Source organism: Camellia sinensis, chromosome 5 (genome assembly GCF_055761805.1).
Source record: "Camellia sinensis isolate YWXY chromosome 5, ASM5576180v1, whole genome shotgun sequence".
NCBI classification, from domain to species: Eukaryota; Viridiplantae; Streptophyta; class Magnoliopsida; order Ericales; family Theaceae; genus Camellia; species Camellia sinensis.
In genome coordinates, this window is record NC_138965.1 from 64,448,434 (window position 1) to 64,467,904 (window position 19,471).

Here is a 19,471-nt window from a genome sequence, read left to right on the forward strand (position 1 = left end):
TTTCCCCTCTTGCATCAACACACAACCCAAACCCTCTCGTGAGGCATCACAATAAACCACATAACCTAACCCTCTCTCCAGAATAATCAAAACCGGAGCGGTGGTCAATCTAACCTTCAACTCTTGGAACGACTTTTCGCAAGTCTCACTCCACACAAACTTGACCCCTTTTTCACGTCAATCTGGTCAATGGCGAAGCTAGCCTGGAGAAATCTTTCACAAACCGACGGTAATACCCAGCTAATCCCAGAAAACTGCGGATCTCAAACACACTCTTAGACTGTGCCCAATCTTGCACTGCCTCTACCTTGGATGTATCAACAGACACCCCTTCCCCGGATACCACATGGCCTAAGAATTTGACTTCTCCTAGCCAGAACTCACACTTCCCAAACTTGGCATACAGCCTATGGGCTCTAAGCAATTCAAGCACCACTCTCAAGTGTTCCTCGTGCTCCTCCTCAAAAGGCGAACAGATCAGAATGTCGTCCACGAAAACAACTACAAAACGGTCTAAGAATTCCTGGAAGATCCAGTTGATCAAATCCATAAAGACTGCCGGTGCATTGGTGAGCCCAAACGGCATCACCAGAAACTCATAGTGGCCATACCGCATACAGAATGCCGTCTTCGGAATATCCTCCTCCCTGACCCTCAACTGGTGGTAACCCGATCTCAAGTCTATCTTAGAGAAACAACGGGAACCCTTCAACTGGTCAAACAGATCATCTATATGGGGCATAGGGTACTTATTCTTGACCGTAGCCCGATTCAACTTCCGGTAGTCTATACATAATCTCAAGGCACCATCTTTCTTTTTAGCAAAGAGGGCCGGTGCTCCCCACGGCGAAACACTAGGGCGAACAAAACCCTTATCTAGCAATTCCTGGAGCTGAATCTTCAACTCACTCAACTCGACTGGGGCAAAATGATAAGGTGCCATAGAAATCGGCGCTGTGCCGGGCACTAAATCAATAGAGAACTCTATCTCTCGGTGAGGTGGCAAACTAACAAGATCCTCGGGAAAAACATCCGAATACTCACAAACCACCCTCGGCAATACGATCTGGGTCTCATCGCACTCACCACTCATAAAGCTAACAAGTAGACCACTAAGCTTATTCCGCCCTCGCGGATCATACATCGGTGGCAACACACTGCCAACCCGATCCCCCAAGAAATGGAAACACTCCCCGCTCAAGGTACAAACTGTGACCCTCTGGCGGTAGCAATCAATAACAGCCCGGTATGACGATAACCAGTCCATAACCAAAATAACATCAAAACCCTTCATGGACATGACAACAAAAGGAAAAAGAAGCCTATGGTCGGCGACCTCTATATCACAACCTCTAACACCTTGTTTCAAGATCAACTCACCACAAAGAGGCGATACTACACATATAGGAGATGCTAACTGTGCCAACTCCAATTCCAAAACAGATGCAAATGCAGTAGATACAAAAGAATGAGATGCACCTGTATCAATCAATACACTAGCAACCGAGTTGCAAAACAGGAAGGTACCTCTCACTACTGATGGAGCCGGTACTAGGTCCTGCGCGGTAACAGCATACACGCGCCCTGTAGGCCCCTAATCCGACTGCTGACCCCTCGGAGCATACGACTGCTGCACAGACTGGGATGATGAAGCCCCCTGATTGGCCCTCGAGGCCTGCACTGATTAAGCTGGCTGAAAACCCTGCGTCTGCCTAGAACCAGACGCGCCCGAAGTGGCACTCAACTGTGGGAAAAACCTCTTCAGGTGCCCAGGCTGACCACACTGATAACAAGACAAGGGCTGGCCCCTGCCCTGACTCTAGCTCTGCGGTCTAGCTGAAGATGAAGCAGCTCTCTGACCTCCTCCCCTCTGTGGGCAAACTGAAGCCTTGTGGCCCAACTGACCACACTTGTAACAGGTGAACCCCCCCCTGATTACCTCTCCCCGAGCTTGCACTCGGCACCGGAAAGGTCGATCTAGTAACACCCCCCTGAGACTGCTGAGGGTTAGCACTCCTCTGTCTCCTACCGTCACCCTGACCATCTTGGCTCCTCTTGGAGCCTCTCAGTCCCTCCTCTTCCTGCATCATGATCTCCATATGGGCTGCAGCATCAACCAAGCGCCCATAATCTCGGATCATTGAACCTCCAACTCTCATCTTGAGGCCGTGCCTCAACCTCTTCTCGAACTCAATACAGCGGCGTTCCTCGGACGCCACAAGTTCAGGTGCAAACCTGGACAAACTAGTGAAAGCAGCCTCATACTCGGCTACTGAAGAACTCAACTGCAAAAGCTGACAAAACTGGTCTCTCAGCTTCTCCCTGACTGCTGGAGACAAATACTTCTCCTGAAAGGCCTCCACAAAAGCCTCCCACGTGCCAGCAATACAGCCCCTCATGTATTTCCACCACTGACCCGCACCCCCTTTAAGCTGGAAGGATGCCAAGGTCACTTTCAACGCTCCGTCCTCGATGCCAAGCATCTCGAACGTCTTACTCATTTGCTCTAACCACTCGTCAGCCTTTAGTGGCTCCTTCGGATCCCCAATAAACTCGTCCGGGTTGGACCGGAAAAACTCCCTTTTCAGGAAGGAAGGCCCTGCCTCAACAACCTGGGCCTGAACTGGATTCTCAGCTCAAAAAATACCCATAGACTCCCTCAAAGCATCGGCTATCCCTCGGGCTAATGCGCCCATAGTCCCCTGACCTGCTGTCTCGGCCACATTGGCCTGACCAACCCCCTCCTACTGTGCCGGAATATCATCCGGTAAAGGCATCTCCTGCCTATCACGTCTGCCACGTCCTCGTCCTGACATCCTAATAAAGGTAACGAAGAACGTTAGCACATTCATAAATGTGCCAAAACTAAACACTCGCGTCCAAATGCATGAACAACTGTAATTCACACCACGTAAGCACATAATCACATAAGCACTTACGAATTTCATTTCCAGATAATGATAGTCCCGAGGAATTACTAGAGTTCCGGTTAGAAACAGCATTGATCAAGTGCTTTTCCAACAAGACTCACAGAAACCCAAGGATCCAGTCAACATCCTAGAAACTAAATCCCATACCCAAGTAGTCACATAAATATGTTATCAAATAAACGCATAATGTCACACATAAGTCTCTAACAAGCGAGACAAACCCATTGTGATACTAATCACTTCTCACGTACCCAAAGTATTCGAACCCGGTACGCTCTGATACCAAGTTGTAACGCCCTCAAAATAATAACATTAAAACCCATTAACTAAGACATGCATTGGTATAAAAGATAAATATTCTTCTATTCATCAGAGTAGTTCCTTACAAAAGTATTACATGTTAACAACAAAAGCAAGTGCCCTACTGGCTTACAGCTTTCCAAGTTAACACTTGGCTACAAAAAGAGTACTAACTCAATATATATTAAGCCCTTGGCTTGAATTTACATGTAATACATCAAAAGAAAGTAAAAATAACAAAGCAGTCTGTCTGCCTCTAGCCTCCCAAGCTATGTCCTTGGAGGTGGCATGCTACCTGTACCTGAAAATGATGTCCCATAAAGGGTGAGCCACAGCCCAGTAGAAATACACTAAACTAGCCACGAACAATGACTAAAAGATTAGCAGTTGATAGATGGTCAACACAGATACATCCACATATATCACATTTCGATTTCATGACATTAAGTCCATGTTACATTTCATTTCCCATGTCTTTTCCAACTTTGAGTTTGAAAACAAGGCTCAACCCTAGCCAAATAACTTAATGAGATTTAGACTCATCTTTAAAACATTTTCAAAATTCATGAGGGATACACATTTTAATGCTGTATCAATAACACCTAAACCATTCCCACACTTTGCGAAAGATACACATTTCGGTGCTGTATCAACATAACATAGAATCACTTCTATACTTTACAATTGATAACGATATACATTTTAGTGCTATATCAAATCAATTCAAATACTTCTATAAGTCTCAACTAATACACATTGTAGTGCTGTATTAATGAAACAAAAACACTTCTAATTCGCAGCATGATACACATTGTAGTGCTGTATCACTGTCACACAAAATCCGGTTTAGAGGTCCATCCCCTATCCTCCCCTAAACCGTGGAGTACATCCCCTATCTCCTCCCACACAACACATGTTTATAAACATAGATCATATACAATCAATCAATACATAGAATTAATGTATTATTCCAGTCGCTATATTCAATAGCATACTCAATCGATTAGTTTTAGTTTGCCTAATCATCATGCATTGTCTACAACAATCAAGACTATCCTCCACCGATAGCCCAAAGCAGTTATTTCTATACTGAAAATAAATGCACCAAATGGATATATGATCAACATTTCAACTAGGTGAGCGATGAACAAATCTAACTACACCCTTTAATCCCATACACATCCAATTCCAACATTCTCAATTTAATTCCTCTTTTCTTCAAATTAATTATACCAATTAATTTATCAATGTAATTAGGGTATTTCCCATAATTAACATCACAACCCTAAGCTTCCATTTTCACCAATAAACCAATATTGATCTCATTTCTCTATGCCAAACATGCATATAGGTTTATATAAACAAAACCCCAACTTTTGTAAAATTACACAAAGGCCCAAACTTTCTCAAAATTACCCAACAACCCCCAACTTTTCAAAATGCTAAAGTTCAAAGACAAAACTCATGAGAAGGAGTAGGATATCCCTACCTCGAAGTTAGAGCTCAAACGGGGAAGTTGAAGAAAACCAAAGTGCTCCAAACTCAAAGATTCACAGATCAAAATGGAGCCCTCGACGATCCACACACTTTTTACAAAGGCCGGAGGATAGTGAGACACTCTAACTAGATCAAACCCTAGAGAGAAAGGAGTTTCTAGAGAGAGAAGCTCTCAAAATAACTTTTTAGAAAGTAAGAGAGGGAGAGAGAGAATGTAAAAAGTGATTTTAAAATGCCCAGCTGCCAACTGATATACGACATTCCTGCTCGAGCGGAGAACACAACGCTCGAGCATCAAGAACAAAAAACTAGGTACGCTCGAGCGCAAGAAGTCCCGCTAGAGCGCCAAGACACAAGAATAAAGTACATCCGCTCGAGCGCGAAAATCAGTCCGCTCGAGCGTGGATTTCCCCTTCCCAAAACTTACACCAAAAAGTACTACCCACTCGAGCGCTAGAGTACTCGCTCGAGCGCAACCGCTCGAGCGTAAAAGTCACACCTGCAGAAGTTTTACAGGGACACGAAACTCTAGGAGCGTGCAATCTCCGCTCGAGCGCAACAAGACCCGCTCGAGCGGAACGACCAAAAACCCGGTAACAAGATTTTAGACCAAGGTTCAACCCACCTGTTCAAAACATGCCCAACACATCCTAAAACTCAAATAAATGGAATTAAAGGACGACAACAAGATAGATACAACTACCAACTCCACAGAACCGAGTCCAGAATACAACAGAACAGTAAAGGGACAACCGGGATCACTATAGTTTCTGCCATGGAGCCAGTTACACCAGAAGATCTGAATGAAGCAGCAGTGGTTTTCATACTTCGTGCTTATTTCTACTTTGAGCCTATTGTGCCAGAAGTTCTGAATGAGATGGCAGTATTTGACTAAAAACTGTGTCTTTTCTGTGCTTTGAAATCATTATATTGACCTAATTTTTCAAAACTTTTTGAACATTGTGATGAAAACGAAGAGGAAGAAATTCCTCGGGTTTTGCAAAATTTGATCATATGAGAGAAAGAGAGGCGTGCTAAGCCCTTAATGAATGAGATCATGCTTGTTAGTGTGAGTACTGAGAAGGATCCTGGCTTGATCCAGATTGGTTCTACATCGTCTTCCGCGCGAGCGATTAGTCGCTTTCTTAAAAGATTTCAAAAAAAAATGTTTTACGCTGTCTTGCGAAGACCTGTGTGGAATCGCTTTTGAGATTGTGCATCTCAGGATCACTCTCAGCCCCGAGACTTGACCCCTAACTTTCAAACCTTGAACTTGAATTCAGAATGTTCAACGGTCAACCACAATGTAAGGCCTGTGTGGCCAGATCAAAAGCAGCCCTCGAACTTGGGGCAGGGAAGTCAGATCAAGAAGATGAGATGTGATCAAAAGAAGCTTGCAAAGCTAGATCATAAGCACCCCTCGAACTAGGGGCAAAAATGTCAAAGGTGCTCGAAGAGTCAAAAAAATTGGGATGTTTCCCAAGCTAACAAAGATCGGCAAGAATGCCAAATCCCACAAGGGAGGAAAGAAGAAAGCATTGCTAAAGGACAACCGAGTTCCTGTCCACAACACTAGGGGCAAATTCAGCCCCCATTGGATGGACTCCCACATCGTCAGCGAACAACAGCCATTCTCCTGGATTCAGATGATTTCAGGATCTTAAAACCATTTGGCATGGACAAAGCTACACTTTTACCCTTGAGAGGCTCGCTGGGCCAAAAGCCCGGAAGGGCGACCCAAGCAAAAATTAGAGCAAGCAAAAAGAGAAAAACGCAAAAAAGAACAAAAAAAAAATGCAAAGAATGAAAAAGAAAAAAAAAGATGAAAATAAATGAAAAGAAAAGAAGAACACAGCTCGCAAGGTTGAAAACCCGGAAGGGCGGCCTTGGCAAAAGTTAGAGCGCAAAAGGAGAGGTTAATACCCGAGTGTACCTACCCCAGAACTACGTAAGGCTTGATTTTCATGTTTGGGATACGTAGGCAACTTCATCCTGAAGTCCAGCCACAAACACTTCCAAATTGATTATGTCCATGTAATAGTTTTGATCATCTTTGCCTTATCTGTATCCAAGAGTTTGGTTGTGTTCGTCACTCTGAGGACTGACTACAATGCACTGTGGTGCCATTCAAACAAGGGGCAACTTTCCGTTGCCATTCAATGCGCTGTAGTGCCATTCAAACAAGGGGCAACTTTCCGTTGCCAAGTAGTGTCCTTCAGACAAGGGGCAGTTTTCCTTCCGATCTGAGGTTTTACATCTCAAGAGTAAGTTCTGTGCTCGTTGAGCAGTGGCTGTTTGCCAAAATGGTTTTTGAGAATTTTTACTGAGGTTGGCTGATTCTCTTGAAAATTATCCCATTTTTCCAAAACTGGACCATTTCTTGGACCCAAAAAAGAAAAAATTTCAGCGCTCATAGCTTAACTTGCATGATTTCAAATCAGAAAATTGAACAAGCATGTTAATCTAACTCTCATTTTGGTCAAAATTGTTTTAGTAGAAAGCCAAAAATAAGAAATGGTCAAAACGATGAACTAGGGGCACAGTTGAGTCAGGTGTTCTGTCTTTTCCCCTTTATCAACACACTTGCCAGAAAGGGCACTCTACTTGCCGGAAAGGGCACCGTATTCGCCGGAAGGGGCACCGTAAAAGGGCAAAAAGCTCTCACATCCTCCAAGCAACGAGGTATTGTAGACACCCCATTTTTGACCGTCCTCAAGACTCGGACGTCACCGCTTGAACACTCGGTGATTATCCTTGTTTGTGTTTGTTTGGAGTTCCCGGAGGTTTTGGCTCTCGCGCCCTACCTCAGAATCTCCGAACTTGACCGTTCAGTGTCCGGTTTTGCACCGAACACTTGTGTTTTGCCTTGGAAGGGCAGGGTAGGGCTTGTAGACCATCCCCACCCATCACCGGCAGTGGCTAGAGGCCACCGGCTGGTTTTTGCTGCCACCGGCAAAATAGTTTGGCGGTCGGCACTATTTGTTGCCGGTCAGCACTTTTTTGTGCCGGTCGGCACTTTGTTTGGCCGAGATGGCATTTTTTGCCGGCCGATTGCTGTTCATCTGCTTTTGCAGATATTTTAGGACAGCTGTATAACTTTTTCTCCCCTCCATACACGTGTATGGAGGGATCTCCCTCTTGCAAAGCTTGTTGAATAAGCTTTACAAGAGGCTTATAGAGAGGGCTCTCTCTAAGGCAAAGAGAGAGAGGCTTAGACATTTTTGAGAGAAAAAAGACAGAGGAGAGCTCTGGTTTTCTAGGGTTAGGGTTAGATACACTCAATCTATCTCTCTTTCCCTCCCATTTTGCACACTAGGTGTTTTGTGCCTTACTATTGCACACAAACACCTAGTGTTTCACCTTCCTCTTAAGATTAGAGTTCTAAGGGGTTGTTCTTGAGCTTCTTGACTGATTTGGAGCCAAAGGAGGCCATTGGAGCATCCTTGTTGAAGAGGACTACAAGGGTAAGAAACTTACACCTTTATTCCCCATTCTTGCATCAATTTTATACCTATCTTAGAGCTGTTTTTGTGATTATTGTATAACATAAAAAAGTTCTATTTTTAAGCCCTCTTTATTGTTTATTAAGAGTGTTTTGCTGTTTGAGGGGTGTTGACCACCCTTAAGCCCCAAAAGGCCTCATTTTGAGCCATTTTGTGCTAGCTCCGGGATTTTGGTGTTGAGGTCTCTTCACCACTGAAATCTTGAGGGATTTCAGTGGTAAAGATGATGCTTTGAAGTCCCAAGAAGGAGAGGGCCACCCCCTCTCCTTGTTGTCCTTGAAAAGGGCACATTTTGGCCTCTTAAAGAAGCCTATGCTTGAGTGTGTGTTGAGCATGTTTGGTTTGTTTTTCATGCTTATATATCCATGATATAACATGATTTCAAGTTGGTTTTGGAACCTTATGCATGTTTAGCATAGTTGCCATGTAATGCCTTATTTGTGCCTTAACATGTTCTAGGTTGTTAGCCTTTGTTGGAGCATGTTTTAGGCTTGTATTTGTGAAGGTTATATGCTTATTTTGCCATGTTTTAGATCTGTCCATAGTCGTTTGGGTCGATTTTAGCATGCATTATAAGGCTCCTTTGCATTTGGGCTTGTTGGCCTTGAGTATGTGCATGTGTAGCATGCCATCTTTGCATTGTTTTGGTGAATTGGGATCATCTTGCATGCTATTTCAGTCCCATTTCCATGCTCGTTTGATTGCCTCGCATGCCTCTTTAATGCTTTGAAAGCATGTGTTGCAATGCTCCATGTTTTGGCCATGGTGTATGCCTTTGTATTTGGGCCACTTAGATGCCATCTAAGTAGTCCTTTAGCTTTGTTTTAACATGCTAAACCCCTGTTTTTGGTTGCTTAATGCATGCCTTGTTTGGTCTTTTTAAGTATGCTCAATGCCACTTTGGTTTACTTTGAACACTTAGGCCATTTGTCGCGTGTTTGACTTGATTTATAACTTGATTTGGCATCATTTTATAGCATGATTTTAGGGCTCATGTTGCATGCTAATTGTCCATGTTTCCTCCTTTTAAGTGTGCTTGAATGTTGTTTGATTCATGCTTAAGTGTTGGTCCTTATGAGCATGTGTGTGTGCATGCCATTTAGCTCTCACTCTTTAGCACTTTTGGCTACTGTTTTAGGCCTATTTTAGAGTCGCCTAATTCATGTTTAAGTCCATCTTTGCATCCATTTGCATTGCCATATGCATGCTTGTATGCTTGCATGAGTTGATTGCCATGCCATGTTGCATTCCTAGCTTGTATGCCTAGGTTGCATTGCATTTCGCATGCATGCCTTGTTCCTTGAATTGGTGATAGGAATTGGGCCTTATTTGTTTGATTGGTGTGCATACATTTGAAATCAAAGATGCATACTCGGTTCTTTGGGCCATCATGCATGGAAATGCGTGATTGGTGGTCCGAGAATCGAGGCACATGTCCCTTTGAGTCATTACAATGATAAGAGACATGGTTGGTGCATACATGTCTTGAAATATGCTGTCATGCCTTGTTTTGCCCTCTGTTGCTGTGAGTTGCAGGTTCTGCAGGAATACTCTGCCGACCGGCAGTGTAATGTGCCGACCGGCACAATTTTCTCTGCCGACAGACCCTATTTTGTGCCGATGGCCATACTACACTGCCGGTGGAAGTTTCATCTAGCCGGTGGTGATCCCCTCTGTCCAAGGATGTAGTCCTGAGGTTTTGACAACCTCCAGAGGAGGAAAGGGAGGAAAACAGAGGCAGCTTGCGCATGGTGGCGCGTTTCCCGAGACGCTTTCCTGCTTTAATTAATTTAATTTAATTTGTTAATTAAATTAGTTAATTTGTAATATTAATTAGCTTGCGTAGTTAATTAATTTGTAACATTTATTCGGTCCCTCCGAGCGAGGGCAAATCTGTAATAAGTGTGTGTGGGTGTGTGAATGTCTTCCAATCCCCACTTCTTTCTTCCCTTTTACTTACCTGCTTTGATGGTTAGTATTAGGTCACGTCTAATTTAGCATACCTTATGCTATGCATGTGTGCATCCATGCATTTGTATTACATGCATTAGGCTCGGTACATCACGCTAATTGCATCAATACTTCAATTTTCAAACTGAATACGTGATAATTGTGCATTTTCACATGACATGTTTAGGATAGCCGAGCCTATCTTAGCGACATTTTGTATGCGATGCATTAGGCACTTCACATGGACTTGGATCATGCATGATTACTAACAAGTTCTTTGTTTTGGCGCGGAGTACTATGTAAGTATTTCCGCTTTAGCATATCGCATGAGTGTGAATGTTGCCATAACAGCATGCTTAACATGTGGCTAGATGCTTATGTGTTAAACTGTTTTGAATGCCTGTGGGTGAAGGCCGGATTGTTTGAGTTGGAAAAACTCGTTGAAATCCGTATTTTAGCCTACTTGCGAGTAGCAAATTCCAAAGCATTTTCAAACCAAACGGATATGCAATGTTTATTTCCAAATTAGGCAATCTAGTCTATACTTGTTTGTTGTGCGCATAACATAGTAATTCTAGGCTAATAACCGGAATAAGAACACATAAAGTTTTCAAAATCAGATATCACGGTTAGTAGAGGCCGGTCTTCGGACCGGGCGAAAGGGGGTGCTCATAGCTGACCTTCCCCGATCGTACCCAAGCTCCCGAGCCGAGACAACTCCGGTGATGACGGACATGTGGCCTTCGGCACCGAGTCAGGGTTTCCTAAATTCCCCCATTTTAAAATATTTAGGTGGCGACTCTGTATCTGGCAAAGCAGTCCATGTTTGGCACTACTTTTTCAAAAATCTGTTTCTCAAAACGATTTGCCAGATTTGGACTCTTTGGTTCAGATTAAGAACCGTGACACAAATCGAGAGTCCGAACTGTAGCGCGAGGCCCCTCCCCGGGCGCTGTTACAGGTATCAAGACAAGTATGAAGCACGAACTGGAATGGATCATGACATTCCACTTCCTCATCTGGACAGATCTGATCACATCCAAACTCCCCAGCAAAGCATCATCAACCGATGTCAGCTGCAAATTTGCTACACACCCCATCTTAATGCAACCCCTCTGTGGGAGGAACTCACTGGCTGTGAGCGGAAGAAAGAGAATCTAGCAACATGCTAGGGGCAAGAGCCCACAATTTCTTATTTATCCATCAACCACCCAAGGAAGAGATAAAAAATGAGAGATTGAAGAATAGAGAGATGTGCGCTGAGAGAAAAAGTGAGGAAAAGGGCTTTTTCAGAAAAACAGAGCTTGAGGGCCGAATGATGTGAGGATCACAAATGAGAAAGGGTGGGAAACAATACCCAGAGAAACAGACTCCATGTGCATGTCTGAGTGTCGTGTCTTTTGTTTTGTCTTGATTTTTGTTTTGAGTCGTTTTGAGTGTTTCTCGATGTGTTTAGGTTGTTTACCTCTTGTTTTTCTCTGTTGAGTCGTTATGCGCTATGTTCAGTTTTAGGCTCAATACCTGGTTAAGAACTCATTTCTTAATTTCAAAAAAATCATTTTGTGCTCAGAGTGCCGTGCCGTTCTCCACATTTGTGAAAAACAAGATTTTTTTCTTTCAAAAACCGCAGGGTTCAACCCAGGTCATATGAGAGCAGTAAAACCAGGACCTATCTGAAGCTATATGGGTTCCAGACTAGGAAGCAAAAGAAAAGAAGGAAAATCAGAGCATCTTGGTGTGTTTCGACTTCGGTACATGCCGTGATTGTACTACGGATGTACCTCTTCAGGCCTTGTCAGTGCTCCAAAGTATGAGTGTATCTCAACCCCAAGCTTAAGCCTGCTTCAAGTCAGAATGGCAATTAAAGCTGCAGCAGATGTTATCTCTCGCCAATATAAATAGGGTGTACCCTTTTCAAGCGGAGTGTGTTACAAACCCCTCCGAGAGGTAAATCGGAGGTCGCGTTTGGATTTGGTCTCGTTAAGGCTTGTATTTCCTTATTCGGCATTTCGTTTCAAACACGCTTTTGAAGTTGCACATTCGTCGCATTGTTATGCACACCATTTCTCGCATTATTATGCACACCATTCGTTGCATTGTTATGCACATCTATCTAGCATTGTTATGCTCGTTACTTGCATCTATCTAGCATTATTATGCACATCTATCTTGCATTGTTATGCACCCTTCCACCCACATTGTTATGCACCTTACTTGTATAGAACATGCATTTTATCGCACTGTCTTGTGCACTTACACTTTCTATTGCATTCGCACTGTCCTGTGCACTCGCGTTGTCTAACGCATCGCGCTGTCTAGCGCATTGCACTGTCTTGTGCACTCACGTTGTCTAACGCATCGCGCTGTCTAGCGCATTGCACAGTTTTGTGCAATTTATCACTCGCGCTATCTTGCGCACCTTACCTGCACTTGTTAGTGCATTGCATTATTCGCATTGTCTTGTGCACCCTCTGGTCTAGGAGACCTTAAATCCTCTGGTCTAGGAGACCTTAAATCATGCATCTTCATTCGCACTGTCTTGTGCATTCTCCGATCTAGGAGACCTTAAATCCTCTAAAGGTGCAATTCCTTTGGTGTTTGTCGTGCCTGAACGACTCCCAGTGGTCTGGTATAGCCACCTGCCTGTGTTTGCGGTAAGCTCCTAGGGGACCAACTGAGACGGTGGAAACTAGAGTTCAAATGGCTTACGCCTAGAACGCAAAGGTTCGGGATTTCTGAGACTAATGTCTGGTTTAAATACCCAGGGGTATATCCTCAGCTTGAAATCTATATGGCAGCCCTATAGATTGAGATAACATGTATATGCGCCTCCATTCTGGATACCGAATCAACCTAGTCTATCACCCTGTTGGAGAATAAGGAAAGCTACGACTATAGCCAGGGAGAAAAGTAGTACCTGTGGTTCAACCAAGAAGAAGCAAAAGATCCCCAGCAGCATGAGGTAGGTCATTGCCAATCGCCCCACAAGGTATCTTCACTTCCTAACTACTACATCATCTAGTATGTATATTACATTGTACATAGCATACATTACATGCATTCATTGCATATATAATATATATTGCATTGTAGTGCACTTCCACCTGTATTGTCGTGCATTCTTCACTTGCGTCGACACTCATGTTTCGCTTCCACTTGCATTGTCATGCATTCTTCACTTGCGTCGACACACATGTTTCGCTTCCACCTGCATTGTCATGCATTCTTCACTTGTGTCGACACACATGTTTCGCCTCCACTTGCATTGTACATTGCATTGTAGTTTGCATGCATTTACTGCATTATCCATCTATGACTTGCACCTTTCCATGTTGAGCTTGGTCTGGTATGTGTCCATACATTTCGCGTTGAAACATGGTTATGATATTATGTGTACGCACCTAGTGTTGAGGGTGACGGCACTGTTTTCGTGTTAAACGTGGTTTGTTTGTGTCCATGCCTTTCCTAGGCAAAATTTGGTTTGGCCACGCGCCTTATCCACTGCATCCATTGCATTTTAGCTACTACGTATATTGCATTGTACATAGCACATATTGCATACATTCACTGCATTATCCATCTATGACTTGCACCTTTCCATGTTGAGCTTGGTTTGGTATGTGCCCATACTTTTCGCGTTGAAACATGGTTATGATTTTATATGTACGCACCTAGTATTGAGGGTGATGGCACCGGTTCCGTGTTAAACGTGGTTTGTTTGTGTCCATGCCTTTCCTAGGCAAAATTTGGTTTGGCCGCGCGCCTTATCCACTGCATCCATTGCATTTTAGCTAGTATGTATATTGCATTGTACATAGCACATATTGCATGCATTCACTGCATCACCTCCATCTATCACTTGCGCCTTTCCATGTTGAGCTTGGTCTAGTATGTGCCCATACTTTTCACGTTGAAACACGATTATGATATTATGTGTGCGCACCTAGTGTTGAGGGTGACTGCACCGTTTCCGTGTTAAACGTGGTTTGTTTGTGTCCATGCCTTTCCTAGGCAAAGTACGGTTTGGCCGCGCGCCTTATCCATTGCATTCATTGCATTGTAGTATAGTGTGTTACATCCAGCATTTAGGATCACAATCTTTCCTCAGCGGGTCATTCCTCACTTATATCATGCCACCCAATTACTTGTTTTATCTACGAAACGCATAGTTATGAGATTATGTGTGCGCACCTAGTGTTGAGGGTGTCGGCACCATTTCTATGTCAGATATAGTTTGATTTTTGCATCTCCATCCCTTCATGATATTTGTATGGTTTTATACTGCTTGTGGTTTGATCATCTCAAATGCATTGCATATCATTTGCATTGTTTCACTACATTATATATCATTACATTGTTTTGTAATATTGCATATCATCTTGCATCCAACCCGCATTGTTATGCGTCACACTTAGGTTGCATTGTCATGCATCCACACTTTGCTTGCGTTGTCACGCACTTTTCACTTGCATTACTATGCATGTTGCTAACGATATTGTACTTGTTAAGTTTCTTCCTTTTTCAGGCATGATATTGTATGTACGGTTCATTTGAAGCTGGCGCGACCAGACGAACCGGACATGTATTGTATTCTCCGCGTGAGACGCAGTGAGAATTGTATAATTTCCTTACCTCCTTTCTGCATGAAATGTAGTTTGGTTTGTATATGCTTGCTTAAAACTGTTGCATGATTTGCTTCATTATAGCATCCTCTGCATGATCATAAGTTATGCTCGGCTTTGTGCATTGTTCTTGCATTTTGCCCCTGCCTTTGGGCGCATATCTTTATCTTGATATCTTGCATGCTTGTCTAAGTCTTCAGCCTTGTCAAAAATGGGTCGTCTCTGGGCTTTGACATTCACTCCCGTCATTGTTATGACTTTCGAGTTCTGTCAAAGAGGGGCAACTGTAGACACCCCATTTTTGACTGTCCTCAAGACTTGGACGTCATCGATTGAACACTCGATGATCATCCATGTTCGTGTTCATCTTGAGTTCTCGGAGGTCTCGGTCGCACGCCTTGCCTCAAGATCTCTCGACTTATTTGTTTTGTGCTTGGTTGGACCAAGGACTTGTGGTCTTTTGCACCTAAGGGCGGGAAATGGCTTGTTGGCTATCCCCACACATCACCAACCATGGCATGAGGCCACCGGCCTTGTTTTATTGCTACCGGCCAAAAGTGATGGCCGGTCGGCAATGTATTTAGTCGGCCGGCCCTTTGTGTTGGTCGATCGGCCTTTTCTGCTGGCCGAACCCTGTTCATCTTTTTTATGCAGATATTTAGTGCCAGGTGGCACAAACCCTGCCCTCCATATGGAGGATTTGCACCCTTTGTTTTAGCTTCTTGAGGAAGCTTGAACCTTTTGAACCCTTATTTTAAGCTTCTTAAGGAAGCTTGAACCTTTTGAACCTTTGTTTTAGCTTCTTGAGAAAGCTTGAACCGTTTGAACCTTTTTAGCTTCTCCAAGAAGCTTGAACCTTTTTAGCGTCTTGAAGAAGCTTGAACCTCTTTAGCTTCTTCAAGAAGCTTGAACCTCTTTAGCTTCTCCAAGAAGCTTGAACCCTCTTGTTTCTCTATAAGAGAGGGCCTCTCTCTCCTTTAGAGAGGTTCCAAAAATTTGTTTAAGGCTCCAAGATATATCTCTCTTTATATCTCTATATTTTGGGTTCAAAAGGGTCTAGTTCTTGGCCTATTACACCACACCTCATAGCCACACACCTCCACCATTCATCTAAGGTTCTTGGAGGTCATTTTCAGAGGTTAAAGAGTTGGTTCTTGGTCCAAGAACCAGCTAGTTTTGCAGCTGTGCATCAAGGCAAAACAGGATTCTGCAGGAAGAGATGGCTGATCGGCTACCTTCAGTGCCGGCCGACTATGAATTCTTGGCCGAGAGCCTCACACATGGTCGATGACCAGTTTCCCATGGCCAGTGGCCTTGCCTTTTGCCCAGTGACCTTCCACAGTGCTCAGAAGGTGGTTCAAAAACATCTTGGAGACTTGTGCAGTTTTCAGAAGTGCAGAGGAGTGTAAACAGAGGCAGCATGAGTATGGCGATGGATTTCCGAGCGAAACCGAACATGCATGGATTCATCCCTCTTCCCGAGGCCTCTTTACTGCTTTCTTAGCTTAATTAATTCATTTAATTAGTTAAGTGTTGTGTAATAATTAATTAGCTTGTTAGTTAGTTAATTTGTATTATTCTTTTGGTCCCTCCGAGAGAGGGCAAATTATGTAATAAGCGTGCGTGTGTGTCATGCATGTCTTCCAACCTCACGTCTTTCTCCCTTTTGTTTAACCGCTTACAATGGTTAGTTTAGGGCACGTTTCAATTAGCATATTTATGCTCGCATGTTTGCATCCATTTATCTGTCTTGCATGCACCGGGCTCGGCGCATCATACTAACTGCATTGTATTTCAATTCTGAGTTGAATACGTGTATCAGTTGCTACATTTCATATGCCATTTTACAATAGCCGAGCCTATCTTAGTTGCATTCTTGCATATGTTGCATTAGGCATTCCAGCATAGTTAGGATTCATGCATGATTTCTAATTAGCTTCTTTCTTTGGCTTGGAGTACTTGGTAAGTATTTATGCTTTAGCATCCTTGCATGCGTGTGAGTGACTACCATGATAGCATGCTTACCATGAGGCTATTTGCTTATGTGATATAACTGCTTGAATGCATATGAGTGAAGGTTGGGTTATTTGAATTGGAACAATTCACCAATTGAGAGTTTTAAGCCCACTTAAGAGTGACAAAATCATGTTTTCTTAAGTCCACTTGAGGGTGGCAAATCCACGTCTTAGCCTACTTGCGAGTAGCACCATCAAACCATCTTTCAAATAAACAAACATGAAATGTTTTGTTCCAACTCAAACGATCCAGTCTATACTTGTATGTTGTGTGCATCACATAGTAATTCTAAGCTAATAACCAGAATAAGAGCACATAATGTTTTCAAAACTCGATATCATGGTTAGTAGAGGCTAATCTTTGATCAGGCGAGCGGGGGTGCTCATGAAATGACCTTCCCCAATCGTACCCAAGTTCCCAAGCCGAGACAACTTTAGTGATGACGGACACGTGGCCTTAGGCACGAGTCAGGGTTTCCTAAATTTCCCACAAAATAAAATATTTAGGTGGCGACACTGTATCTGGCAAAGCAGTCCATGTTTGGCACTTCTTTCTAAAAATCTATTTTCCAAAACGATTTGCCGGACTTGGACTCTTTGATGATTCATCGGTCTTGCATTGCATTCTGCGAGATTAGATACAGGACCGTGACATTGAGTCCTGAACTGTAGTGAGCCCAAATGAACAAAATGGGATTCCCTCACGGGACGTTCTGGGACATCTACACCTTTATGTTAGGGACATAGTGAGGTTGCACGGGGTCCCTGTAATGGTTGTTTCGGACAAAGATACGTGTTTTATAGCTCATTTGTGGTAGAGCCTACAGAATGCCTTGGGCATGAGATTGGCTTTTAGCACGTATTATCGCCAGACTAACGGGTAGTTAAAGCGCACCATTCAGATTCTAGAGGATATGCTTTGGGGTTGTGTTCTTGACTTTAAGGGGTCGTGGGAGAGACACTTGTCCGGAGTGGAGTTTGCCTATAACAATAGCTTCCAGTCGAGTATTGGCATGGCACTATTTGAGGCCTTGTATGGCCAACCGTGTAGATCTCTTGTGTGTTAGGCCAAGGTGGGTGATGCACCTATGTTGGGTCCAAAGTTAGTTTGGAAAACGACGAAGAAAGTTGCACTTATACATAAGAGGTTGGTCATGGCTCAGAGTCGTCAAAATAGCTATGCAGACCGTAGGAGGAGACAGTTATCCTTTGAGGTAGGAGATCACGTCTTCTTGAAGATATCACCTAGACAGGGTTTGATGAGGTTTGGGAAGAGTGGAAAGTTATCTCCTAGATTTATCGGGCCATTTGAGATTCTAGAGTGGATGGGAAAGGTAGCTTATCGCTTGGCCTTGTTGCCACAGCTTTCTAGAGTTCATGATGTGTTTCATATCTGTATGCTCTGGAAATATGAGTTGGATCCATCACACATGTTGGACTGGACCAAGATAGAGGTAGATGAGGATGCTACATATGAGGAGAGACCGGTGAGAGTGCTGGATACTCGAGACCAAGTCTTGCGAGGCAAGACAATTCCTTTGGTGAAAGTATTATGGAAGCATTACGGGGTTGAGGACGCAACTTGGGAACGTGAGTTGGAAGTCCATGAGAAGTATCCGGACCTATTTGTTGGTACTTGAGCATGTTTTGAGAGTTTTGTTGTGTTAATGTGATGTAAACATTGTATATGTTTTGGAAATGTGAATTGTATATTCAATATTGAGAACTTGTTTATCATGTTAATATGAAAGAATGACCAGTCTATGGGTCATGGTAATGAGATTAGTCTATTATCATTATTGTAATTGGTTTAAACTTGGTTTTAAATGCTTGGTCTTAATTTTGGAGATGAAATTCTTTAAAGGGGGAGATTATAACGATTCTGGTTTGGACCCGAACCATTTGATGTTTTGGATCTGGGATTCATTACCTTGTATAGTCGTTTATGCCTTATTTCCCTTATACCCCATTGAGTTTGGCTTTTGAGTTGTATTGGTTGCATTTGGAACAGGTTGGTACCTTGTTTTTCAAAAACCTTGTTGCCCAAAATTTTGCTTCTATGCTCGAGCGTCACTTTTTGTGCTTGAGCGGTCTTTGTGAACTCTCAGTACTTTTGCAGGTGTACAAAACTACTAGGAATTGGTATTCTTCGCTCAAGCGGTCTTGGCTCGAGCGGCCCTTATTGCACTCGAGCGTTGGCTTTTTGTTTGTAAAACTACTGGGGGTTTGTATTTTAAGCTCGAGTGACAACTTCTTGCGCTCTACCGGTCACATCTTTTGTATCTTAGACTCGAGCGTCACTTCTTCTGCTTGAGCGGTCTGCGCTTATATCAGTCTGTAAAAATCAGTTTTTACATCACTTTTTCATTTCTCTCTCTCTCTCTCTCTCTCTCTCTCTAAACTTTCTAAACACCCTAGATCTGTACACTCCCTCTCTCTAAAACTCACATTCTCTCTTCTAAATCACCTAGATCCATTGATTTCTCTACACTATTCCCTTTGAGAAGAAGGTAGAGCTTACTTAGAGCTTCATTTTCGTCGGAACAAAGTTGGGTTTCGGCATTGCTGAAGTTTTCTCACTCTCTCAATCATCTTCTAAGCTTGAGGTAGGGATTCTTCATACTCTTGTATGAGTTTTACCTTAGTTATTTGGT